Genomic DNA, 18,303 nt, shown 5'->3' with positions numbered 1-18,303 from the left:
TTTTTCTGTTGGCCTTTATCTTGCTCTTTGCTCAGTTTACTGTCTGTGTTTCCATGAATAGGTCTAACCAAGGAATCAAAATGATTTATTGTCTCAGATTAGAATCAGATTATGTTTTCAACACATTATGCCCATCCTGCTGTATATAACAGTGTTACACACACAGGTAATTTCAAGTAAATAATGTAACAAACTATTAAGCATTGACATCACTTCAGTGAACTCCTTTTTATCCTCCTTTATGTTATGTTTTATTAATTTGAAGATTGATGAACATATGCTTTTGGATACTTATATTTCTCTAGATTCATTAATGGGGTGAAGTTCTTTCAGTCCCTGAGTTCTTAAAATTTTTTACTGACTTAGAACGAGAATTATAGGACATAACTAATGTAAATGAATGTGTGTCAACCATCATCGCAGAGCACAGAAAAACAGGAAACACATCAGTTGACCAATGTTCCACCCTCGGCCTGTAAATTCTCTCTGAAATGTGAGCAGAGCAAACAGGAATTCCCAATTTCTTTAAATCTTTTTCACATTTCGATAACAATGTGAAAATAAGAATGGAGTCTTAGAGGTTTTCATTTTTTCAAGGTTGCCTGTGGCCTCTAGAATGACCTCTCCTCGCTGTTCTTTAAGTTTGGAGTAATTTAGGTTGAAAGTGATTTTTGCCGTAAACCTTCTGCTTAATACTTACCTTTAATATGCTTAACAGAGTATTCAAAGAAAGTTTTATTTTGTTTGTTTTACCCTGTCTTTATTAAAGCCTTTCCATAAAAGATTCAAAGTTATGGTTCATTCTCTGATTTGAAGTTCCCCAGTCTCCTCAGGCAATCTACAGGATGAATCTATCCTGAAATTACATTATTTCACAAATTTAACAGGTCAGATATATTCAAAGTTATTTCCCCAATAATAATGTAATATTTTGATAATGCAATGAATGTTTATTTTATTGAATGCGTTGTAGGGAACTGAAAATCTATACAGTAGTTTTAAACACCCACTAGACAAAAGCAGTGTTACCCACATTCACCACAATGTCATCACACCAAACGTTCACACGTCTTTGTGTTCCACTTGTCGGATTTGCATATTGATATTAATTATGCTGAAAAATTAAAAGAGTTGGGTTGAGTGACAATATACATGTAAACTATAATCCAGCCACCTTCAAAGTGTTTTTTTTTTTTAAACCTCATTTCATAAATACCATATCACTCTAACGGCTGAATGTTACATTGGTGCCTTGTTCATTGGGGTTAAGCTTTCTTTCAGGCTCTTTTTTTTTTTCTGAGCAGCCTTTCCAACCGCAGCATCGATAGGCTTAATTCAGTTATAACAGGAAAAGAGCAAAGACCCAGTTTTAAGCACCAAGAAAGGTGGGCTTGCAACGAATGTTCGCAATAGCTACAAGTCACATATGAGCACAGGAAATGAAAGTATTCAGTGATGTGCTGAGAGTGCTGTTTAAGTGAGGAGGTAGAGAAGACTTGAATAGACACTCTTTTTATTCTCTTTAAGCAGTGTGTACTTTCACTGCAGTTCATATTACTCACTGTTATTCGGTATAAACAATATACAGCGGATTATAAAATACAACACAATTGTTGAAATGAAAAAAAAAAAAAAAAAAGTGACCAAAAATTGCCATTTCTCATTTAACATTGTTGCATACTTGTCATTGCGGTTAATCCATAACAAAGTTTTGCTTTATTGCTCCAGACAAAAAAAAAAAAAAAACACTCCTCAAAGTAAGGTAAATTATTAAAAACCCCACAGCACTGACAATAAGTCACTGTTAATTTTGTTGGCTCAATCTCATTTCAGCTATCTGTTTGTAGCTTATTCTAACTCCTTTTACATCAGAACTGGAGTCACATATTCCAAATATAAATTGGATTTTTACATGTGTGTATATATATATATATATATATATATATATATATATATATATATATATATATATATATATATATATATATATATATATATATGTGTGTGTGTGTGTGTGTGTGTGTGTGTGTGTGTTTGTGTGTGTATATAATGTAGGTATACATGAATGGATAGATGTCATCCTTGTCATCTGTCAAATTTTACATCACACATGACAGATGTCATGAGGATCCCAGCGTCTGAAGATATGGCTGCGGATCGGCGTCAGGCTTCGGTGGCGGTTCCACTTGCACATGACCTACACGATTAGGTATAGCAGGGAGAGGCCGGCTCTGAATGGACTTCCTGGGTGGGGTCTGGTCATAGCTGTAATCTGGTTGCATCAGTGGGGCCAGTCTGAGCTCCTTCTCTTCTGTTCAAAAGATTTTGTATTACATTACACTAAAAAATCATTTTCCAAACATCAGCCAACAGATATTTTGTACATATGAAGTTATGATAAATCATAAACGTAAAGTAACAATTGCTGAAGATTGTTTTAATCCTTGTTCTGTACTATGTCCCATGACAGTGAGAGAAAGACAGGGGCCGAGGAAACATAAGTGAATGCAGCCTAATGGGGGATGACTATGATTTGAACTCTGAAGCCCATTTATAAGTTTGCATGTTCACCGTGCATTAGTTGAATGTACATTTAAAAGACCTGTAAAAAATCTTTGTGTGTACAGAACGCTGCATCGGTCAGGTTACTCTGTTTTGTCCATATTGACTTTCATGTTCACAGGAAATTAAGTTGAATTAGTGTCTCACAGACACTAACAAGCTAACACTTTATTATATAGACTTCGGTGACGGACATTCTCAATGCAAATCTAGGTATGTATTGCAATGAGTCTCACTGCTCCTTGCAGTTTAGCATCCTGTTGTGTAACATAATGACATCTGTTTACCTCTATCTCGTCTCTGACGGCGTTTATGGCTCCAGCAGACAAGAGCTATGCAGATGATTGTAAGGATGAGAAATGCTCCTCCTCCAGCTAAAATACTCACCATCACCCAAAATTCCAAACCAAATAAAACATTTGGGTCTGAAAAAAAAAAAGACAGCAAATACAGCAATAACCACTTTTGTATTAAACACACTCATCATCATCATCATCATCATCATCATCATCATTATCAACACCTTTACCGAGAGCTGAAGAGCAATGACTCAGTTAAGCAAACCTCCTTTAATGAATCTGTACTAGTACTGTTATACATACCCACCTGAGCACAATTTCTCAACACAGTTAACATTGGCAGTGTTAAAGAAAATGAACAATGTTGTGCATTGTTCATGTACATAAATTAAGTTGTTAATTTTGACCAAAATATCTATATATTTTAAAAGAAATCAAATCTGTCAAAGCCAAATCAGAGATTAATATATAACTATACCTTCACACGCTGGCTGAACCTCTTGACTTGTGTCTTCACTGATGTTGTTTCTGACCGTGCAGGAGAACTGGCTTTTGGTGTCTTGTGGAGACAGTCTAATGTTCTCATTATCCTTCATGTCACTAATTACCGTTCCATTCTTTTTCCAAATCACAGACTGGACGTATGCAAAGTCATTAACGTTACACATCAAGGTGGGAACAGAGTCCTGACATGTGTATGTGACTTCAGGCTTAGGAACTCGTTCTGGAATCAGGGAAAAATCAACACACTGGAGTCAGATGTTGAAATATATCAAATAATGTATGGTGACTAATCCTAAACACTTTATCTTATACACAGCTAGATTTGTTTTAAGTGCGAAGATTTATCATGGTCTCCCAAAATCTGGGTGGTTCTCAGAATTAGAATTGTTAAATCATTTCACTTACCAAGCGCACAGAGATATTTTATTGTGTTAAATAGCCATTTCACAGGAGTGATCTCTGAGACCATGCATGTGGCTATTGCAAATAATGCAACAATAAAGTGTATCTGGACAAACTAAAGTTGCCTCTCTATTTGTAAAATATGGCTGAAAATACTTTCTCAACACAATTCCTTAATAACATTTTAAAAATGAAAAATGTTGCACATTACTGCCTGATATACACATGAATTAAGGTCTTATCTGTAACCAAAATAACAACATAAAAAATATGCACAATGTGTCGTACAAGCACTAGGTGTATATCAGAATGACATATTACCAGAATAACACGTCCCTGACTCTAAAATCAGCAAAAATCACCACACTGGAATTAAACTCTGGAATATGTACAATAATGGTTAGTGACTAGTCACAAAGGCTTTATCTTACACGTAGCTTGGTTTACTCTGAATGCTACGATTTACCACACTCATCCAATACTTAGGTCTTAGGAATGTATGTTTTTACATCCTTTCACTTACCAAGCACACACAGACTTTTTATTGTGCTCCCTGTCATTCTTCCTTGGGCATCATGAACCTCAGCTTTGTAGGTCCCCGCACTGTCTAACTGTATATTCTTTAGAATCAGAGAGCCATTATCTGTAGTATTCAGTTTTTTAATCTTGACAGCAGACTTCTTCATAAGGTAAACTCTTTCTCTATCATGCGTCCATGACAGGTCCACTTTCAGATGCTTTGTGCCCAGTGGAATGGTCCAATTGTCACCCACTGCTTTGTAGACACAAGGTGTTTCTTGTCCTCAAAGAGAGTATAGAAAATAGAGTGTAAATGTGCGGATTACAATGTTTCAACGCATTTGTGTGGTATTAAGTAATCTCTGGTTAACAAGTGGACACACACACTTACATGCGCACACACACACATGCACACATATGCATACACACATTACATAAATGTCCCCTTGACTCATAACTTTTGGTGACGTATGCTGTGGTTAACCAGAGTGATACTCCAGTTTTCTGAGATTATTTAAATGCAGTGAGAACTGAAGCATTTGACTTAATTAAGTTTTCAAAATAAAAAATAAAATCAGCATGAAATACACAAGTGAAAGTAATGATGACAATAATGGACATTAAATTGCACTGTATACACACACACACACACACACATAATTATATAAGGTACATATATATACACACACACACACACACACAGAAGTTTGCATTCATATCTTTGTTGGGAAATCCTATTGTCCTATTGACTCCCACTTTCATGTAACTAAAGAATACTAACCTATCCCTAACCTTCACTATAACCCTAACCTTAAGTCTAACCAAAGACATGTTTTGATGCTTTTTGGTTTATCAACAACAACAATATACGTTAGAAAAACTTTGTTCACTTAGTGGGGAGCAGCATTTTGTGCCCCGCACTGACTTTGAGCCCCACACCATGAGTGTGCAGTTAGGTCACGACCCCCAGTAAGCTAGCTTTGCCTAACACACACACACACACACACACACACACACACACACACACACACACAGATTTACAGAGATATAAACATATACTGATATATATATATATATATATAAAATATATCAGACTCTCATTGAGTCTCTGATCAAGTCCAGAAAAACAAAAATCATCTGCTGAGCGGAGCAATGAGATTCAATAACTTGATTTTTGTTGCCTTGCACTGCGCATCAGATCATATCATCACAACCACAGATGCGACAAAGGCCTTATATTTCTGGTCAAGGAAGAAAAACAATAACTCAAAACAACAGATTGTGGTTGCGTCAGAGTCAGTTAAGCCAAGCGGTAAGGCTGAGTGTCTCTTCTGAGAAAAATCATATGAAACTGCAACAGCAGTGAGAAACTGCATCAACTTTTTTTCCTGCTAAAGTAAAACAACGAAGGTGAAATTCAGGTTTTTATTTCAAACTTCTCCTATACATTTTGTAAGCTAAAATACATTCACGAGGTACAATTTCAAACTCAAAGTCATATATAACTGTTGAGATCTGATGTATTAGGTGAACCATTGTATCATTACGAAGAACCACATTAACAAAGATGGAGCAAAAGATAACAGGGAGGTTAGCCACCAAGTCATCTCCAAATGTTAGAAGGATATTCCAGGGATGGACAAAAAAAAAAAAAAAAGAGGAATGCCTTGGCTTTTTCACTTAGTGTTCTCTGTGTATGTTATTTAAAATTAATGTAATTATATCAAAGGTGACAATGTTTCTCAGAATTTAACACTAACAGCAAAGTTTCTAAAACTTAGAAGAAACCAGACAAAACTTTGTTCCCATGTTATTCACGTGAGACTTACTCAGTGCTCTCGGCTCTGAAATCTGAGAACTGTTAAATGTGATCTAGTGGCTAGGGTTCTCTTTAAGAGTTCAGACGGCAAAGGATAATGATAACAATAAAAAGACAGGAAAGATTAAATAAAAAATTCATTTGGACATTTTTCAGTCACAGATGATTAGAATTACTCAAACGTTATAATTCTCTATTTACATGTGGCATAAAGTTGCTGTAGTTGCTTTTTAAGTAAATAATTAAAGAATCATAAATGTATGGAAAACACAATGAAATCAATATGTGTAACTTACCGTTTGACAAGCCAATTACAAGGCTAAAGGAAAACAGAAACATTGGAGTCGAATTATGCAACATCCTTGCAAAGCTTCTAAACTGAGATATTGTACTGTGCTCAGACATTGAAAATGACAGAGTTTCCTGTGTGTGTCTCTGTGTGTATGGGGGTGTTCTGTGTGGGCCTCTCATTTTTGAGGTCAATAGCAATCAAAACACAGATGAACTATACAAGTAAAAGTTTAAGCAAAACTACACATCAGTACATCTGAGTAATATCCTTTGTTGGAATTATTCAGTATAATTACACATTCATGATAAATCTGTTGATTAACTATTTCTTCTTAATTCATTTTTGGAAACTCCTTGATTAATTACTCTAAATTTGCCCTGACGCACATGATTGAGCTGAGGGTATAACTGACATACCAGAGGAATCTGGTATGTCAGGGCTTTAAAAACTATCGAGTGATCCCAGGGATTTGAGAATGAGTTACCGATATTAATATACTGCTATTAGTATCAAACGTGACCGACGCACACAGGAGTGTCATGCTGCCATCTGGTGGCCATTAGCGCCACACCATATGACAACATTTTGAGGCCTGTCCAATAATGCCTGACAAAATTCCTTTTGCAGTGCTTCATGGTAGAAGAAAGGCACTAGCACGACATTTTGAACGCAGTCTGTTATTTCATACAACTTTCTATATTAAAACATTAATTTAAAGAATTTATAATGATGCTGCCACCTCAACAGTTCCATTCCAATCTTTAAAGCATATTCAAAGTCATCCCCGAAAAAAGAAAACAATCCATTCACGACCAGTCCTGTTTCTCACGTCAAATGTTTCATTTGTTGGACTGTTTCCTGCAGCATGTAGACTAGATATGGGAATACAAAATTAGCAGCCCACGTAAGACGAACCGACGTTATAGTTCCTATATTATCTATTTTACTGGTCGTTGTTGTTTTCCACTCGCAAGATAACATGAAGACGTTCAGCTAAAGCTGCACTATAGTTACGACTGAACGCAGCAGATCCGTAAATATAGTTCAGGCGAAGTTCGAAAAGTAGTTGAAAATCCGTGATCATTTTTTCCTTCAAAGTAGCCCACGTGACAATGTTTACATGATCTCAAACTGTTTCAATATGTGCTCAACGTACTGACGACATTCTTGTTTCCCTTAATTTCCCATACATTTTTAATCACATTTGGTTTATTAACAGGAAAATGCACTTGATATGCATTATTGTGAGCCTGCTCACCTGTGTCTCCGCCCATTTTACAATAGACAAAGTTTAGATCACTTTCACCCTCGTTTACTTTCATTAAATGCAGAGGGGGAAAGACCAATAAAGGTTTCAAAAATTTGAAGCGTACCTGTTGGGACATCTACTGTGATCGAATGTACTACTAACGATGAGGAGGAACACATTTTCTTTTCAAGCACTTTTCATTACTTGTACCCTAGGTAAGTTGTCCTCGACACCACACAGTACATGCTCGGAAGTTAGCTGTTGAGAGCAAGGAATTCTGACAATGACAGCGTTGAATCAAGACGTCAGTATGTTTTTATTACGAATAAACGACATCAAGTTTGTACGTTCTGTTAAAATTGCACTGTTTTCTGAACACGTATGGATACAAGGAAACGTCGCCTAATTGCGAAATACACATTTAACTGACCAATTTCAAATACTTGGTATTCAACGCAGTGATTTATTAGCATATGATAATTTTTTTCTTAAGAACTAAAACATAACATTTATTATGGCTGCTTAACAATTGCGGCAATATTACGTTAAAAGTGGACTCCGTGATTCTGGACCGTGTTTAACCCGGACGGGCTGCCTGCGCAAGAGTTTCATGTACTGCAATTATTAACCGACCTGAGAACTCAGTAGATCATCCAAACCTGTTTCTGGATGAACAAAGCTCTTTCAGAACTCTATTCACTCACACAGTCCCTAATGGAGAGAGCGCTCGGTATTCAGAACGTCAGCGTCAAGTATGGACAAGCAAAGACTTAGAAATCTGAAATAAAGCTTTAGGCCCCCTGACTGTTTTGTCAAATGCTAACTTGTATCACATATTGTATGGTACAATGCAAGGTATACGTATTGGAAGTTTTAAGAAATAAATGAACAAGTATTACCAAAAATTCACTGAAGCTTTATACCATATGTTACATTTTAATTCATGCTATTCAAAGAATAAAATTTACAATGCGTATAGATTCTGAAATTAACGCGTGGCGAGGATAGAAAATGTGCTAATTTCTGTTGGGTTTTCCTCAGGCGGTGTAGTTTGCGTCGACTATGCTGAGAGAGGGACTTTCATCACATTAGACCCACACATCCAAGGAACTCCAACAGACTTACGGTGGAAACACAATGGCAAATCTGTGCTTGAATATGACGGTAGAGAGATCAGTGAACACGACAGCTTCCGTGGACGAGCTGTCCTTGTGTTTGAAAGTGGAGAGTTGATTATCTCGAAACTAACCAGTGATGATGCTGGTACTTATGAGTGCGAAACGATAGATGGAAGGAAACAGTACTCCAAGCATAATGTGAAAGTCATTGGTGAGTGAGTTACTTGTTCAGAAGAGTTGGATCACTAGGCTTTATTAAGCATAATTGTGTTGCTTAGAGTGGAAACGATACTAATATCGTTACCGTAATAATGAGCTTAATCCTATTTACCAAGAATCTGAACAGTGATTTGTGAGCTACTTGCATATTGCACCTGTCAGTGTCTAATTCGTTCGCATTAAATTCATGTTTATATTTTTTCCCAGAGGCTGTTTCAGAGCCCACAGTGACCTGTGAATTGAACAGCAGTGCGGATGCACTGTCACATGCGGCCACACTGTTTTGCTCAGTGGACCCTCACATTCAGGCATCTTACGAATGGAACGGCCCGGAGGTTTATAACCAGCACGGACCCGTGCTTTATATCAGAAGCTATGAGGAGAAGTCGAACTACACTTGCACTGTGAGAAATGAAGTCAGCAGAAAAAGCAGTCACTTTGTTCTAAAGGACTGCCACGCAGGTGAGATTATTCTGTGGGTACCCTGTCTTAAGTTGAGTAATGTCCAATTCAATCAACTGCATCTCTGGAAACCATAACGATTAGTTTTAACACCAACAACTGACACTTTTAATTTGTGTGGGATGAATACATTAACAGTTCTTAAGTAAGTGAAATTATGTAGAATACAGCTATACTTAAAAAATGTAGTGGGATCACTTTGGATATATATGTATATATGTAAATGTAAATCTCCGTGATCGCACACACACGCTGTGAACAGTGAGCAGTGAGTTTGTCCTCTGCATTTAACTCATTCAACACACCAGTAGTGAACACACACAACAGACGCAGGAGCAGTGGGCAGCATTCCTTGCGCCCGGGGAGCATTAGGGTTAAGTGCCTTGCTCAATGGCACACAGCCGTGGATGTAGGTCCTGGGAATCAAACCCGGTTCTCTAACCTTTAGACCACAGCTGCCCGTCACACAACTTCTGACTCTTAAATTCCATAAATGAAGTATGTTCTGTAATTTCATTGTTATTATACAACACAAATTACAAGTATAATAGCACTTTAATACGTAATTTGTGCAACAACACAAAATTCGTGACGAGTGAACTTTTGATGCATTGAGATGCCAAGAGACACTACATTTGGAACAGGGAAAGTGATAATAAATGTATCAGAGCTCTTATTACATTACAAGTATTTTATAAAGTTGAGTTTCCGTTCTGGCTTCAGAAACCTGATGTTACCATAAATATCCTGCTTTTGGCTTAACTGTTCAGGTAATAGGTGTAATAACTAGTGTTTCTTTGTTTTGGCCTTTCAGCCGCAGAGAGACACTCCTCTGGTTCTTCTCCTGCGGTCCTGTGGGTAGTATTTATCATCATTGTCATTCTGATCGTTGTATTCATCGTGTTCCTCTTAAGATGGAGGCGAAGGAAAGGTAAGAAAGATATACATTCAACACACGTGGTTGAAAAATATATCAGAGAGCTGTTCACCCCACCCGTCTGCTGTTGAGTCAAGTGCTGTAAAGATAACAAAATGAATCTTAGCCATTACTTCCTGTAATGTTTTGCTGACTCAATGTAATTGATAGATTTTTGAACATTCAAAGATGAACGTGCAGCATTAAAGTGGGAGGCTTTTGAAACATTATTATATCATATTTAGTCACCTGTACAAATTCACCATAGCCAGTAACAGCCAGACCAAGAACCATATTTTCTTCTTTTTCATTGGGTTGATAAGCAAAAGGACCATGGCCGAGAACATCCGACACTAAGTATGGTAAGAAACTGCACTTACTATTCATTCATTGTGTTACATGATATATCATTAACTTCTTCTTCTTCTTTTGTTTAACTGTCTTTGTGCTGAGTGGGATAATGAACACAAGATCGTTTTATGTCACGATGTGCATAATCTGTGTTGTTTGTTTGTGTACGCATGTTTGCTCTGCGTGGTGTTGTTGAGGAAGTCAACTTATAACTGTCATTGGCCTTACAAGTTGAGACGATACTGTTACATGTCTCAACATGCTAATAACTGTAAACCAACTTTTGCTTTCACAATGTGCATGGAATACATTGCTTTCTTACCTTTTGTGAAATGCAGTCCATTTTGTTTGCATTGCTTAGATGAGGATCATCAGCTTTTGACGTCATATGGAAAGTCAGGGCAAACTTCAAAAGGAGTCTCCCTGGGTAAGATGAACTGACAAGATAAACTGACAGATACAGTACACCTGTGCAAATGAAATTTAAGGCACATTCACAACTGTAAATTCTGAACGGTATTTTTTTTTTAAATCTTTTTTTTTTGTTTTTTGTAATTTAAGTTTTTATTTTAAACATTGTACAGAACCGCTCATGTGGCACAACATACAGAAAGACAAGTCAGACAGTGGTATGGCAGAACAATGAAAAAACAAGTGCTCCTGGTTAAAGGAAAATCAAGTTGTACATGTTAAACACTCAGGAATTTTGGTATTTAAATATTTCAGAAGAGGGAGGGAGGAAAATAAAGAAAATTATACATTCAAGCTTCTAGTTAGAGGTCAAATGAACCATAAAATAATCCCAAATTTCCAATGCTTGGCAACCTTTCCCCCCCATCCTAGCCAACATAACCTCGTATGATGCTGTTTCACTCATTAGCACTTTCCATTCTTGAAGTGTCGGACGCGTGGTTGATTTCCAATGTCTCAGTATAATTCTAGCGGCTGAGACTATCCCAACCATCAAAACTGAATATGCACTTTTTGTCACATTCGGTATTTCTGTTTTATCTCCCAAAAGGCATAAGCGTGGGGAAACCGGTAAGGTTTGTCCCACCCATGTCTCCAAAAATTCCAGCACTTCATGCCAGAATGGTTTGGCCTTAGAGCATTCCCATATAAGATGGAGAAAGGTGCCCCTCTCTTGTTTACATTTCCAGCACGTACTGCTATTTATTAAACCTATTTTAAAAGCCTACATGGTGTCCAGTAATATCGGTGCAAAATTTTATATTGAATAAATTTCCCTCTAGCTTCCCTAATATATTTACCGTTATTGGCCATAATCTGTTTCCAATTGTCCTTGTCAGTTTCACAGTTAAGGTCTCTCTGCCATATCATCCTCAAATTATCACATGTACTACTAATTAAATAAATTGAGTTGTTGTAAAATGTTGACGCTTTAGGGTTGAATGGGTTTTCAAGATATTTAACAATTGGATTATCTGCATCATCTGACTGAAACTTACTAGTGATACAATGTCTGATTTGTAAATACTTCCAAAAGTCTTGCTTCTCTTGTAATTTGTACTTTTGAACTAATTCAGAGAATGACATGAATGTACCATCTTTATAAAGATCACTGATTGTATGTATTCCATTATCCAGCCACCGTTTCCAGAACACTTTCTTCTTCCCTATTCGTATTTCTGGATTGAACCAAAGTGAGGCATAGCGCTGTTTGTAATGTGAGATCTTATGCATTTTATGTACCTTCGCCCAAACCTCGCTAGAGTGTTTAATAATTGGATTGATTTCTTTTTTTGTGTCACTCAAATGTTGGGATATCACACTGATAGGATGAAATGGTGCGGCAAGACTCTGCTCTATAGTAACCCAGTCCAAACCAGATGTACTTTCCCTCCAGTGGATGGCTATCTTAGTCATTTCAAATGACAAACTGTATAATCTCACATCTGGTAGGCTAAGGCCACCTTTGTCTTTAGGGGCACACATCTTGCTAAGCTTAAATTTGGGTTTCCTCCCTGCCCAGAGGAAGTCTGTAATGAGATTCTCGTATTGTTTAAAAATGTGATCAGGTATACTGAGTGGCAGCATCATGGATATGTAGTTAAATTGGGGGGCTATTATCATTTTAATAACATTTACTTTTCCCCATAAGGACAAGTTTAGTTTCTCCCATTTCCCAAGGTTTGTTTTAATTTTCTGAAGGAGTGGTTAAAAATTCAACGTTATTATCTCGCCTAGGTCTGGACTAAGCTTGATACCTAGGTATACCATGCCTTTTGGGATCCATCTGAATTTATATTGTGTTGTTACTTGTGGGTGGCAATGTTTGGATATTGCCATCACTTCAGACTTGTTCCAGTTAATTTGATAGCCTGATAACTTTGAGTAGTCATGAATGGTATTCATTAAAGGTGGTAGGGAATTTTTGGGATCACTAGTCAATAGCAGAATGTCATCAGCGTAGAGCATTAGCTTATGCTGACTCCCACCGCCGTCCACTCCCTTAATGGCTGGGTGTGCTCGTATGGCTGCCGCCAAAGGTTCCAAGGCTATTGTAAATAAGAGTGGTGAGAGGGGGCATCCCTGCCGTGTTCCTCTGGAAAGATTAAAGAATGAGGAAATGAGACCATTTGTCATAACTGCAGCTTTGGGATTGTTGTACATTAGTTTTATCCATGCACTAAACCCCGGACCGAAGCCAAACCCCGGCAGGGCCGCATATAAAAAACCCCACTCGACCCTGTCAAGGGCCTTCTCAGCGTCCAGTGAGATGGCCGCCATTGGCACCATGCTTGAAGAGTTTAACCACATTAAGTGTAGAAGCCTTCGTAGGTTATCAGTAGAGGATCTCCGCTTTATAAAGCCTACTTGGTCAGTGTGTATAATGCATGGCAAAACCGTTTCAAGCCTTAGAGCCAGTACTTTAGCCAGTATTTTACTGTCGACATTAATGAGGCTGATTGGTCGGAAATTAGCAGGATCTGTATGGTCTCTACCTTTCTTAGGAATCAATGAGATAAGTGCTTCGTTAAGTGTTGGTGGAAGTGAACCAGTTTGAAAAGCTTCCTGGAATACATTTGTTAGTATTGGAGTAATTATATCTATATATTTTTTATAGTACTCGACAGGGAGTCAATCGGTTCCAGGTGATTTCCCTGCCTTCATAGTCAGGATAGCATGTTTCACCTCCTCCTGTGTCATTGGTTCATCGAGAAAAGCTGCTTGCTCAGAATATAATTTTGGAAGGTGTATATTAGTAAAAACTTGCTGCAGCGACAATTTATTTGGAGTACCAGATGATCTATATAGATTCTCATAGAATTTTTTAAAAGTATCATTAATTTCCTTTGAGGATGTCACAAGAGAGCCCCCTGTTCTAATCGCTGGGATTATGTGGGAGAGGTTTTGTTCCTTTAGCTGTCTGGCTAATAGCCTGCCTGTTTTCTCCCCTGATTCGTAAAACATTGTTTTAAGTCGAAACAGAGCATATTCTGACTTCTTATTGTAAATTTCGTGAATATCAAATTTACATTTGCAAATATTTTTAAATAGGCTTTCAGAATAGTGTTTGGCCAATTCCTTTTCCATTTCACTTAATTCTGTCTTGAGTTTCTTGATTTTATCTATACTTTCTCTTTTTCTCCTGGAAGTTTGTGCGATAATTTTGCCTCTGATGTAGGCTTTAGATGCCTCCTAGACTATCGCCACGCTGTCTGTACTACCAACATTGATCTCAAAGAATGATAACAGATCTTCCGCAAGAGCCTTAGCAAATGTCTCGTCCAGTAGCAGAGTTGTATTCATTCTCCATCTGCCTCGTCTAAGTTTGTCTGCATTTATATTTATACATTATTTTTATATTTTTTAAATCTTTAACATACAAGTTATTTCATGTATTTGCCACCATATGTTTGTAATTATTTCTTTACATAATAATCACGAGCTTTAGCTACTGGCATCCACATGCTCCCTGTTCAAAAGGGCCTTAAAAGCCAGTATTTCCTAACAAGCTCAAATTAAACATAGTAGCGTCTCACTCATGTTGTGTTTTTTTTTATTTTTTTTTTTTATTAGCGAATCTTGTAAATACAACGGATGAGACGGATGAGGAGAGAACGACTCAGAAAAGCACCTTAAGAAGTCCATCTAATGCCACACTCCCTTGCAATGCCAGGCTGTCATTTTTTAGGAGGGCAAATGCTGAAATAGACAGACAAACGGGGAGTTGGAGCAATCACGAGGTAGACTTCGACTCTGACTCTGACGTGGAGTCAAGAAACAAAGATGCAGAAAATAAAGTGGAAGTAGTAGTCCATGCAGGTTGCGCGTCACCTGAAACAGAGCGTGTACGAGGGCCAAAGGAAAATATTATTGATCTCAATGCTCCTCAGGATGCGGTTGTACTAGACATAGGACCAGAAAGCATAGAGGACCAATCAGAAGAAAGAAAAGAAGGACATAACGAGGGAAAGGAAATTACTAATCATCTCAACACTAATCAGAATGGGGATGTACTAGACGTAAGACCGGAAAGTATAGAGGACCAATCAGAAGAAAGAAAAGAAGGACATAATGAGAGAAAGGAAATTACTAATGATCTCAATACTAATCAGAATGGGGATGTACTAGACGTAAGACCGGAAAGTATAGAGGACCAATCAGAAGAAAGAAAAGAAGGACATAATGAGAGAAAGGAAATTACTAATGATCTCAATACTAATCAGAATGGGGATGTACTAGATTTAAGACCGGAAAGTATAGAAGACCGATCCGAAGAAAGAAAAGAGGCTCCTAATGAGAGCAAGGAGTCATTGCAACAACAAGATGAGAGTGTAAAAAATGAGGAGAATGAACAAGATCTTAATCACTTCGCATTTGGAAAATATAGTAGTGAGGTACAGGAACCAGCACAGGGCAAGGAGGACATGGGTCAAAATCATGATTCAAATGCAGAGCAAGTAGAGGAGGACAAGGAGGACTTGCTCCATTCAGGGGAAGAGGAGACAAGAGATGTTGAAATTAGCAGTGAACATGAGGATGAAGAAAAAGAAGGAGTACAAAACAACAATTTGGCTATTAACCAGGACAGAGTGGTTGAAAACAGCGGAACTGAATCACATGAGACAAGTAGAGAGGCAGATGGGAGAGAGAGTCAGAGCAGCCAGCCGGAGATTGAAGAGGCAGAGTCCAAAGATAAGACGGCACAATCTCATCAAGAAAACGAAAATGCGGGAAATGACAAAAATTTGAGCAAGAACGAAAAGGACAGAACCAGTGAGACGGATCAAGATATGGACATAATGGCAGATCATGTTTCATCAGAGGAGCCAAAGGAGAACAAAGAGGAAGTGGGCCATGCAGGAGACATGGAAGCACTGGGTGATGATAGTAGCAAGGATCACGTACAGGAAAAGGACAAAAAAGAAAGCAAACCAAATACAAATGATGTTAGAATGCAAGATGGCGTAGATGAGGGAGAGGAGAATAACAGCGAGAGTGACTCAGATCATCATAGCCATGTTTCACCAGAGGAGCAAAGGGAGAACAAAGAGGAGGTGGACCATGTGGGAGACATGGGAACACTAGGTGATGATGATGATAGCAATGATCTTGAACAGGAGAAGGGCAGAAAAGAAAGCAAACACACAAATGATGTTAACAAACAAGATGAAGTAAATGAGGAGGAGGAGGAAAACAGCAAGAGCGACTCAGATCATGGCCATGTTTCAACAGAGGAGCCAAAGGAGAACAAAGAGGAGGCGGACCAGACAGGAGACTTGGGAACACTGGTTGATGATAATAGTGAGGATCATGTACAGGAAAAGGACAGAAAAGAAAGCGAACCAAACATAAATGATGTTAAAGAACAAGATGGCATAGATGATGAAGAGGAAGAAAACAGCAAGAGCGACTCAGATCATCACGGCCATGTTTCAACAGAGGAGCCAAAGGAGAACAAAGAGGAGGTAGACCAGACAGGAGACATGGGAGCACTGAGTGATGATAGCAAGGATCACAAACAGGAAGAGGACACGAATGATGTTAAAAGCCAAGATGGTGTAGACGAGGAAGAAGAGAAAAACAGTGAAAATGATTCTGATCGGGTTGAAAGCAAAGATGATGAGGACATAGAGCAAGGTGTGAAAAACACAGATATAGCTGATGGCAAGGAGAATCAGGAACTGAGTGAACCAGAGAGCACATCAGCCGATATTACAGAAGGAGAGGAAGGGGATACAGAGAGCAAAGAGTCAGGGAGCAGCCAACAGATGGGGAATGTGGAACACAAAGACACAACTGAGTCAGCTCAACCTATCAGTGACAGCAAGGGTGAAAAGAGGAAAGAAGATGACCAGGATGTAGATGTAGTACCACACCAGGAAGCTAGTAAAGGCAAGGAAGAAATTGAAGAGCAGACAAACAAGTCAAGGGAGGATGAACTACCATGCGGTGAGATGAGCAGTGTTCATAGCCGAGAGCCTGAAGAGACAGAAAAAGGACCAAACGGAGATGAGACTAAAAATCAAGAAGGAGAGGAAAAAGAAGAAGAAATAGAAGAAGAGAAAAACAGCGATAGCGGTTCAGATCACATTTTGAGAGAAAGCCACAGTGAAAAAGAACAAACGCCCAAGAACCAGGAAGAGAAGAATGATGAAGAGCAGATTCAAGATCTGAACGAATCAAATGATTCACCACCTAGCACTGCGGACCGGGGAGGTGCAGAGGAGGAAAGTGAAGTGGAGTCTAAGAGCAGGCTGCAGGTGTCTGAGGAGGAACAGGAAAAACAAGTGACTGACTCGCCTCAACAGCCTGACGTAAGCTTGGAACATAATCGAGATTTCAACAGTCCAGGAAATTGTAAAGAGTGAAGTTGAGCCAGCTAAGGATATAGTTCCATGTTCTGAACCCGGTGAGGAAGTGAAGGAAAGTTAAGAACCTGTAGGATGAGACAAGGGATATAGAATAACAGGTGTTTAGATGTGTAAGTGTTTTTATAGAGAACCAGAAGGATGGTGAGGAAAAGCAGAAACTTTGAAGCCAGAAAAGACAAATCAAAATGTAAGGAGCTGATCTCTGACTGTGTTTCAGTGGATAAGGAAATAAAATGAATGAGGCATCCTGCTTTAGCTGCTGACTGACATAAACTGACCACTCCTTTACAGTTCGGTCGGAAGGCATTAACGCCTCCCTTATTGAGGTGTAACCAGGAGCAGGTGCTCCCTCAAGACTAACAAGCTAAGGACAAAGCACTACAAGACTACAGATAAGCTAGTCATTTAATATGGTTCAAAAATGAGAAGAATGCAGGACAGCTTATAAACCAGAACAAGGTGCAAAGATGCTGTCCTATTTAGAGGGAAGAAATGAGCTCAGACCTACCAGATGAGAAGATATTAAAAGACTAACACGAACATAGTGGTAAAAATGCTCAGAAAGAATACTGACACAGGGGCACGAGTGATTGCTAGAGAATTCAGTAGATTAGGAGTGGCAAGAATACTTTGTCTCAGACGTCACTGTGCCTCACAGGGTACAGAGCTCTTTAAAAGGTGTTTTGATATGTGTGTGCTAACCATTCGTCATGTACAGACTGTACCAAAAGATTGTCATACAGATACAA

This window comes from Chanos chanos, chromosome 10 (assembly GCF_902362185.1).
Source record: "Chanos chanos chromosome 10, fChaCha1.1, whole genome shotgun sequence".
In the NCBI taxonomy this organism is placed as follows: Eukaryota; Metazoa; Chordata; class Actinopteri; order Gonorynchiformes; family Chanidae; genus Chanos; species Chanos chanos.
Note: the sequence above shows the minus strand (reverse complement) of the source record.